The sequence below is a fragment of the Rattus norvegicus genome, chromosome 1 (genome assembly GCF_021556685.1).
Source record: "Rattus norvegicus strain SHRSP/BbbUtx chromosome 1, alternate assembly SHRSP_T2T, whole genome shotgun sequence".
Taxonomy (NCBI): domain Eukaryota; kingdom Metazoa; phylum Chordata; class Mammalia; order Rodentia; family Muridae; genus Rattus; species Rattus norvegicus.
The window spans coordinates 209,117,983-209,127,066 of NC_141534.1; the positions used below are offsets into that span (position 1 = coordinate 209,117,983).

Here is a 9,084-nt window from a genome sequence, read left to right on the forward strand (position 1 = left end):
TCATCATTATGGCGGGAAGCATGGTGCTGGTACAGTACCTGAAAGCTACATCCTGATCTCAAGACAGAGAGAGAGAGGGAGAGAGAGAGAGGGAGGGAGGGAGGGAGGGAGGGAGAGGGAGAGGGAGAGAGAGAGAGAGAGAGAGAGAGAGAGAGAGAGAGAGAGAGAGAGGAGAGAGACCAACAAGGCTACACCTTCTAATCCTTCCAATCCTATTAGAGTTCCAATCCCTGATAGCTAAAGGAAGCATTAAAACCCCTGAAGCATTTATATAAGGGGCCTTTCCTATTCAAACCACCACACCGTGTAACTAATGAAGCCAATCTAGAAGGACATCCTAGGACATGGGTGGCAAATGGAATTGGTTGTGGCTGAAACTCATTTCTATATCTTCTCTCCTAAGAAGAAGTCTGGGGCTGGATGATGAGGACATGCTCGGTCCATAAATATCAAGGGTCCAGATTTTCTTTTCTGTGTGTTGCCACTTTAAACCTTTGGTCTTTATTCCCTTTGTTTTATCCTAAAAGGGGCTGGAGGGATGGCTCAGTGATTAAGAGCACTGACTGCTCTACCAGAGGTCCTAAGTTCAAATCCCAGTAATCACATGGTGGCTCGCAACCATCTGTAATGGGATCCGATGCACTCTTCTTGTGCGTCTGAAGACAGCTACAGTGTACTTATATATGATGAATAAATAAATCTTAAAAAAAGATTATCTTAAAAGGCAGCTGTTGACAGACAGGGGCCAGGCTTGGTCTGCCCTTGAGTGGGGCCACGTTTATTCACAGCAAGGGGCCATCTTGTCACCTATACATGTGGATGGCCAAAGAGCCTACAGAGGGAGATGGGAGGTAACTGTTATAGGGCTAGAGAAGACTTCTGTAGTCTGCAAGGGACGCTGGGAAGTATAGTCTTTTGGCAGGAAACTGTTAATCCTCTTTTCCAAGGTGGTTGCTCAATAGTATTACATCCACACTCCAGAAGAAAAAGGGAAAACTAGAGAGTACCCCACCCCTCACATATCTGATCGCATTACCATACAGCAAAGAAGCTTGGGGAATATGATTTATTTTTCTAAGGAAGTTGGACCCTTGTACCTAGCATCTTCAGCCTCTGGATATACAGTGTCAAATACTCAGTAGAGAACCAGCCAGGGCTGAATCCAAACTAAGACACATGTTATATAGCCAGATGTCTTTCTGCCTGCCCAGGACACCTGCTCCCCTCTCCCAACCTCTGTTTCTTTCTTCTTTCATTGTCTGAGACAAAATGACACTTAAAGTTACTATATAGCCCACACTAGGCTGGAACTTGCAGTGTTTCTCCTGCCAGTAGCTTCCTGAACTCCAAGATTGCAACTTGATAGGAACATAAGTTCTATGGATGGAATAAACTATGCTTTCTCAGATTTTTCATGTTATTGATCATCTAGAGAGCTTGCAGTTTTGGACATGAAAGAGATATCCCTCTATATGTCTCTTTATTGTTTTGAATCTCCCTCTCCAAACAATTATAGGAAGTGAAATTAATGGACACCATGAGAAACAGTGCTGAGACAGGCTGTTGGTCAGTCTTTGGGATGGGTATCTAAAATACCTGGCTCAATTTCTCTCCAGATGGGGGTATAAGACCACTCCCTTCCCCTGAATGTGGACCTTTCCACAAGATAGATAAAGCTGAGTGACAGCCTGTCTCTAAAAACAAAATAACCATAATTGTGCTTCAGGGCTGGAGTTCAAATCAACAGCAGAGTGTACACATAGCAAACTAGAGGTCTGGGGTCCGTCCCACACACTACAAAAATAACAAACAAACAGGAAGAATACAATCCATGAGAAAATAGACAAGGGGCTTATAACGGAGGACAAAGAAACTGAAACACATGAAATTTCAACTAGAAAACTACAAGAATGCTGGAAACGCAGGTTCACAAGTTGATGTTCCTGTTTACATAAAGTTATTTCATTGATTCTTCCTCATGTTACTGTTTCTTCCACACTTTCTGCCACAAACACACATCAACTTGATTGTGTTTATTACTACTTTATTAGCATATCATGGTGGCCTAGTATTACAGACCTTATTTTGCTAGACTTGCTGCACCCTTTTGTCCTCTGTTCTCGGTGCAGTTAAGGTGGAAGTGACACTGTGAGGCCCTGCTGTGAATGTGGCCCTGCCTTTCTAGGCAGAGAACTTTGGCCCAGGCGGCATGGGGCTCTGACTCTTCCCTGTGGAGCATGGATTTTTCCACTCCTTCCTTATTTCTCCAGCTACAAACCTTGGCACCTCTCAAGTGCCAAAGGGCATTGAGAGGCATCTATTCCTAACCAGGAACCAAAGGCCTCACTGTGATCAGAATGGACAAGACTAACAAGGGCTCCAGGGGGCAGTGAAACTCCAAAGGCTAGGTACCCTTGCCCTAGCATCTCCAGCCCTTCAGGAATGTGCCGATCATGTGAATAGATATACTCTGACGCTTTTACCAAGATGCCTGTGAGTGAGTGAAGTGGTGCTTTCAAGAACCTGCTTCCCATCTTCTCTCTAGGCTGGTTCCCAACCTTGTTCCATGCAAGGGGAGACTCAACCATCTTCAGGTTGCTTGCCTATCACTATCTCTCTTTCTGAAGCTGGCCTCGTATTTTTCACACATGGGTGGGGTCGCCCTACAGACTTTGATTTTTCTGCTTTGCTCCTTAAAAAAAATCTCCCAAGTAGCAGGTGTGCTGGGAATGCGTTTTCTATAATCCATTCAGCCTTACAGATTTACCATACCAGTAGAAATAAGTCATTGTTCCTTTACACAGGCTTTCTCACCTTCCTTGAAGGGTATTTTTAGAAAGCATTTCCGCCAGTGTTCTACTATTTCCCACCATGAATGTGATTCCTAGGGCCAAAGGAAACCTTGGGCTCTGAAGCCAGGCCAAGCCACTCCCACTGAGCTTTGGCGCCCTTCTTCCCAGGGCAAGGCCGGAATTTGCCACTTCCTTTAAGTCCTGTCTGGCTCCACAGCCTTGGGTCTCTGACAGAAGTCTTTACAGCTGAGAAAAGGCTACTCTGTATTCCATTCCCTAGGAACAGAGGTGAGGGCTTTTGCAGATGGAGGCGATACACAGGTGCGAACCAACAAGCGGAGAGAAGGCCTGCAGAATCCTGAAGTTCTGGTAGAAATTTGGCGTTCCTGTGAAGTGTTGGGAGTGGAGATCGTCAAACTTCGCACTGTTCAGCATCTCTGTTCCTAAACAACAAAGTGCAAAAATAAACTAAAAGCACTTGTAAAGTGTTGGGAATCTGGGAGAATTTTCCACAGCATACCGCTCTAGTTTACCGAGAGCGGCTTGGTCCTCCTTAAAGGCGGACTCTCCCTTTTAAACCGCGCCCTTGCCGGGGCCTCCTGCATCCAACGCCTGCGGGCTGCAGGGCCTGGCAGCGCATTCTGGGCTGGACCTTTAGGTCTTGACTCCGCCCTGGAACCGCCCACGCACCAGAGCCTGGCCACGCCATTGACCCCGCCCCAACCCTAAGCCACGCCCTATCCTCCTTGCCCCGCCTTGCCCACGGACCGTCACGTCAGTCCACCCGAAACCCCGCCTCTGACCGTCGTTCAGCCTCAAACTGCTCTTCCAGAGGCCGGGGTCCCTTGACCAGTCCCAGATGACGACCCCGAGGCAGCCAGCTTTGACCCCAACCCTCGCAGATGCCTGGGAGAAAGGGGAATGGTCTCTGATGGGGAGAAACACCCGCACTAGGGACGCTAACTCACGCTTCCAAGGGAGCTCGAAAGAGAGATACAAGAAGAGGGCGCTAAAGGATGGATGGCTCGAAGGCAGCCGCTCTCGGCATTCCGGCACTGGACTCTGCCTCGCTTGGCATGGCATCACTTCGTCTCAGTCCCAGACAATGCAGTCCTGGTGCCGCCAAACCCATCGCCCTTTCAGCTGCTTCAAGGCCCATTACAGGGTGGAAACTGGGGCCCAACCCTACCCTCCTATCTAGCCCCGTCTTATCCACTCTCGAACACCCACGGATAACACAGGGCCGACACAATGCATAGGGCTATACTGGACTAGAGCAATAGGTGGCAGGAGGTACAGAGGCGAGCACTCAGCTTGCCAGAAGACTCACACATCTAGCAAGATTCAGTATTCAGGTGTTGAGTATAAAAGTTGCAAACACTGAGCCTGGCTAGAAAGACAGGAAAAGGTAAGGAGAAAGGAGCCCCTCCCCAGCCAAAAGTCAAGAATTCCAGTGCAACTGACATTTGCTGTGAAGACTGACTACGTAGTCACAAAAAGCAATATTAAAATACCAATAAACCATGCTTAAACTCTGAGTATATATGACCTTAGAATATGGGGTTAGTTCTTTCCCAGATGCAAGCCTGAGAATTATTGAGAGTGTCACAGACAAAAGTTTACAGTAAAAGCTCCATACCACCCTTGTGACCCTGGGGTTTTACTTTATCAGCTTCAATCCTATCCAATACACATCAGGAACCACTCTAATGAGCACATTACTATTCCTTAGCAACCCCTTGAGATGTAACTTCAGATGACATCAGCATCTTTGTTCTGGTTTGTTTTCTCTGAGTAGCCCTGACTATCCTGGAACTTGCTCTGTACACCAGATTGGTCTCAAGCTCCATCTACCTCTGCCTCCTGAATGCTGGGACTAAAGGCGTGTGCCACCATTTCCAGGCATCCAACATCTTACATGGCTACCGTAAAGATACTTAAGGGAGTCTCTCTTGAGAAACCCACATTCCCGCTTGGGTGTGTACAGTTGTATTCCCTGTATGCCTATTACCCACCCCCTACCATGTGTAGACCTGTGTTAAAATCTCTTCTTAATTAATTCCAACTTTACTTCATTCTGACTCACCCTGAAATCTCCTGGGGTGTAGTCAAGAAGTCCAGTTTCAAAAGCTCAGCATGGAGCTATGTCTTCAGCGCACGCACCCCCACTGCTGACAAAGAAAAACACTCTGTCAAAACCCTCATCAAATGAGGCTGAGTGTGATACGTGCCCATAGCTCAACACTTGGGAGCCTAAGGCAGAAGGATGGCTGTGTTTCTAGCCAGCCCGGACTACATGGTGAATTCTGGTAGGGTACATAGAAAGAGACCTTGTCACAACAAAAACTTACCCATGGCTGAGCGGTGGTGGCACCCACCTTTAATCCCAGTACCTTTAATCCCAGCACTAGGGAGGCAGAGGCCGGCAGATCTCTGTGAGTTCAAGGCCAGCCTGATCTACAGAGCAGAGAGCAGTTTCAGGATTGCCTGGGCCACACAGAATAACCTTGCATCAAGAAAACAAAAAACAGGGCTGGAGAGATGGCTCAGTGGTTAAGAGCACTGACTGCTCTTCCAAAGGTCATGAGTTCAATTCCCAGCAACCACATGGTGGCTGCACTGACTGCTCTTCCAATTCATGAGTTCAATTCCCAGCAACCACATGGTGGCTCACAACCATCTGTAATGAGATCTGGTGCCCTCTTCTGGCCTGCAGTCACATATGCAGGCAGAATGCTGTACATTAAATAAATAAATAAATAAATAAATAAATAAATAAATAAATAAATAAATAAAACAAAAACGAAAATCCCAAGCCTACCTAGGGCCAGAGAGATGGCTCACAAGGTGAAAGTGTTAGCTGGCCGTATGAACCTGAAGACCTAACTTTGATCTCTGGAACCCACGTAAGAAGCAGCATTCTATGGCAGGCGTCTGTACTCCTAGTACTTCTGTGGGCGAGAGGGTAGGCAGAAACAGGGAAATTCTCCTTCAGGCTCCATTTCAAGAGCCAGCTAAGTCTCAAACTCCACCTGCTTCTGCCTACTGAGCGCTCCTGAGCGCTGGGATTAAAGGCGTGTGCCACCAGGTTGGCATCCAACATCTTTTTTTTTTTTCCTTTTTTTTTTTTTTTTTTTGGAGCTGGGGGACCAAGCCTTGTGCTTGCTAGGCAAGCGCTCTACCACTGAGCTAAATCCCCAACCCCGGCATCCAACATCTTGTATGACTACTGTAAAGGTACTTCGGGGAGACTCTCTTATACATCTCTCTACTGGTATCAAGTGTACCAGTGAATTTGACAGCAGTACCTATCACTCCATAAGAAGTGGGACTGGGGTTGGGGATTTAGCTCAGTGGTAGAGCACTTGCCTAGCAAGCACAAGGCCCTGGGTTCGATCCCCAGCTCCGAAAAAAAAAAAAAAAAAAAAAAAAAAAAAGGAAGAAGTGGGACTAAAGGGTAAACTTTACCCAGGATTGTGTTGGAGTCAGGACAAATCCCAGCATTTGGTTTTTATGCAAGTGGTGACTTTTTTTTTTTTTTCCTTCACTGCCCAGAGTCTGACCTCTCAGTCTTCATAAACTTCCTGGAATGTGTGAAGCCTATGAGTAAAGGAAGGTGCTCAATTATTTATCTGCTGCCCATGTAAAAAGCCAATTCAAGCCAGGTTAGATTATAGTAAATGCAGGTTTATTGGGAAACTGTGGGAGAGTTTACTGGCCCCAAGGAAGGAGGCCAGAGAAGTCTCCATGTAAAGAGAGAGGGAGGAAAGGGAAAAGAGAAAAAAAGAAAGAGCAAACAGGCAGAGCGGGGGGTGGGGGGGATGGGGGGTGGGGGGTGGGGGGGAGAGAGGGAGGGGGAGGGGGAGGGCACAGGTGAAATGTCCGGATTATATAGGGAAGAGCCTCTGGGGGAAGGACAGCATTTTCTAAATACACTGATGGGGACCACAGTTAATCAAGTTATAGCAGTTACAGCAAAGCAGGGCCATCAATCTCTGGTATAGGCCTTAAGACACTGATGGTATTATTAGTTTTGGATTTGGTGAAGGAGAGTGGTCAGAAAGGAATACATTCCCCAGGTTTTACCCAATAGTCAAAAAGGAAGTTAAATATAGAGGTGGGGAATGAGTAGCTATTTAAGTATAATAAAGACAGCTCAAGAAATTTTGGCTCAGGATCTGAAACATTGTAATTCTCCTCAATCCTGAAGTTCTAATTAGCATTTCAGGCTGATAGATTCTTCAATGCAGGTGATGGTTTTTTGTTTTTGTTTTTGTTTTTTTGACAGTTGGGGATTTTTATAGAAGCATAATATGTTGAGTCTGTTTGCTGTTCTTACAATAAAATATTTTATCCTAGAAACTTGTCTGAGTGCCTTTTTCCCATGTAACTTTCTTCCCTTCTTTTTTCTGGTGATGGTGGCACACTCGTTTAAAACCCCAGCATTTGGGAGGCAGAGGCCATAGAGTGATTTCAAAGACAGCCAGTGCTACACAGAAAAGCCCTCCTTCCCGGGGGTGGGGGTGGGGGGGAGTTAACTGCCTTTTTTGAGACAAGATCTCACTTTGTTGCCTGGCCTCTGGCTGTTTTAGATGTGTAGATCAGGCTAAACTTTAACTCACAGAGATCTTCCTGCTCTGCTTCCTGAGTGCTGGGACTAAGTCTCTATGCCACCATACCTAGCTATAACTTTATTTTCTTAAAAGGCGGACATTGTCAATCTTCAGAAGAAATTCACTGTGTCCAATGAAATCACTGTGCTCTTGCCTTTAAATTCTGAAGTTGGTAGTACATTCAAAAGATTGCTTAAATTTCCCTTTCCAATTTCCAATCCTAATTCTCAAGTAAGTGTAATCTTTTTTTGTTGTTAAAAAAATGATTTTCGAGCTTTGTCTTAATCCTTGAGTAAAATAATTTAAAAAAACCTGTGAGAATTCAAATGCCTCCGTTGTGGTGGCCTTTGGTTTTTATCCTCAAAAAAGACTAGTAAAATAAAGGGACTATTGGCTCTGCCTCCCTTTGAGATAACTGGTGATTTGTTTGCTTGTTTGCTTGTTCTTGGTTTTTAAAACAGGGTCTCTGGTAGCACAGGCTGTCCTCCATCTAGCAGTGTAATCAAGAATTACCTTCTAGGTTCTTTTCTCTGCCAAGAACTAAAAGGCAGACATGAGTTGGGATGGGGGGAGGGGCATTGTGGGTCAGGGGAGGGGTGGGTCACATCTCTTTAGTCTTAGCACTCAGTAGACACAGGCAGGCATATTTCTAATAGAGGCCAGCCTAGTCTATAGAGTGAGTTCTAGGATAGCCGCCGCTACCCTGTCTTGTGGGGGATGGGGGAATAAAAGAATTAAAAGGCACAAGCAAAGGGTTGGAGAGATGTCTCAGTGGTTAAGAGCACTGACTATTCTTCTGGAGGTCCTGAGTTCAATTCCCAGCAACCCCATGGTGGCTCATAACTATCTGTAATGGGATCAGATGCCCTCTTCTGGTGTGTCTGAAAACAGTGACAGTGAACTTATATATAAAAATAAATAAATAAATAGAATCTTCTTTTTAAAAAAGGCACAGACAGCAGACTTAGCTGGTAAAGAAAGGCTTTTATTAGTTGACTGAAGAAGCGCACAGGGTATTGGGTTGTGGAGTGGGGGGTGGGGAGTGGGGGCTGGGAGGGATTGACTGATGCTGAGAGAACCTGGAGGCCAGATCTGCTTTGTATGTAAAAGATGTTCCTCAGCCCCTTATCCCAGGTCTGAAACCCAACATCAAGGCATCAGCTGATAAGTTATTTCCTCCACATCAGTGAAATGAGCCAATTCAAGCCAAATTAAAGTATGTATAAACACAGGTATATTGGAAAACTGCTCTCAGGCAGGAGAGTTCATTGGTACCAAGGAAGGAGCCCAGAGAAGTCACCATGGAGAGGGAGACAGAGGGGAGTGGGGAGAGAAAGAAGAACACAATGCAGAGGTGGGGGAGAGAGAGATGAGGGAGAAGAGGAGGAGGAGGAAGAAGAAAGAAGAGAAAGAGGAAGAGGAGGAAGAAGAAAGAAGAGGAAGAGGAGGAGGAAGAGTGGAGAGACCAAAATATCTGGGTATAGAGCAGTCCAGCACCTGGACTGGAAAGTCTAGGGTAGCAGCATGGTATGCCCCATAGGGACTGAAGGATGCTGGGAGAACCTGGAAGCTAGATGTACTTTGGTATGTAAAACATTTACTTCAGCCCTTGTTCCTAGGTCTAAAACCCTGCACAGGGCTCATAGGAAGCCCCTCTGCAGATCTAAGGGGCCTTCAGG

At 46.1% G+C, this 9,084-nt stretch overlaps 1 long non-coding RNA gene across 2 annotated transcripts; it reads right to left on the reverse strand.

The window, feature by feature from the left end:
* Nucleotides 1-2,027: 2,027 nt before the first annotated feature.
* Nucleotides 2,028-3,977, reverse strand: LOC102552971 (uncharacterized). 2 transcript variants are annotated; one of them, XR_015647666.1, is made up of 2 exons: nucleotides 3,761-3,977; nucleotides 2,028-3,235 (listed from the first exon to the last, which is right to left on the reverse strand). It is a non-coding gene; the product is annotated as an uncharacterized LOC102552971 (long non-coding RNA). The 2 variants fall into 2 exon arrangements; XR_015647674.1 differs by lacking the exon at nucleotides 3,761-3,977 and adding an exon at nucleotides 3,326-3,435.
* Between the last annotated feature and the right edge of the window lie 5,107 nt (nucleotides 3,978-9,084).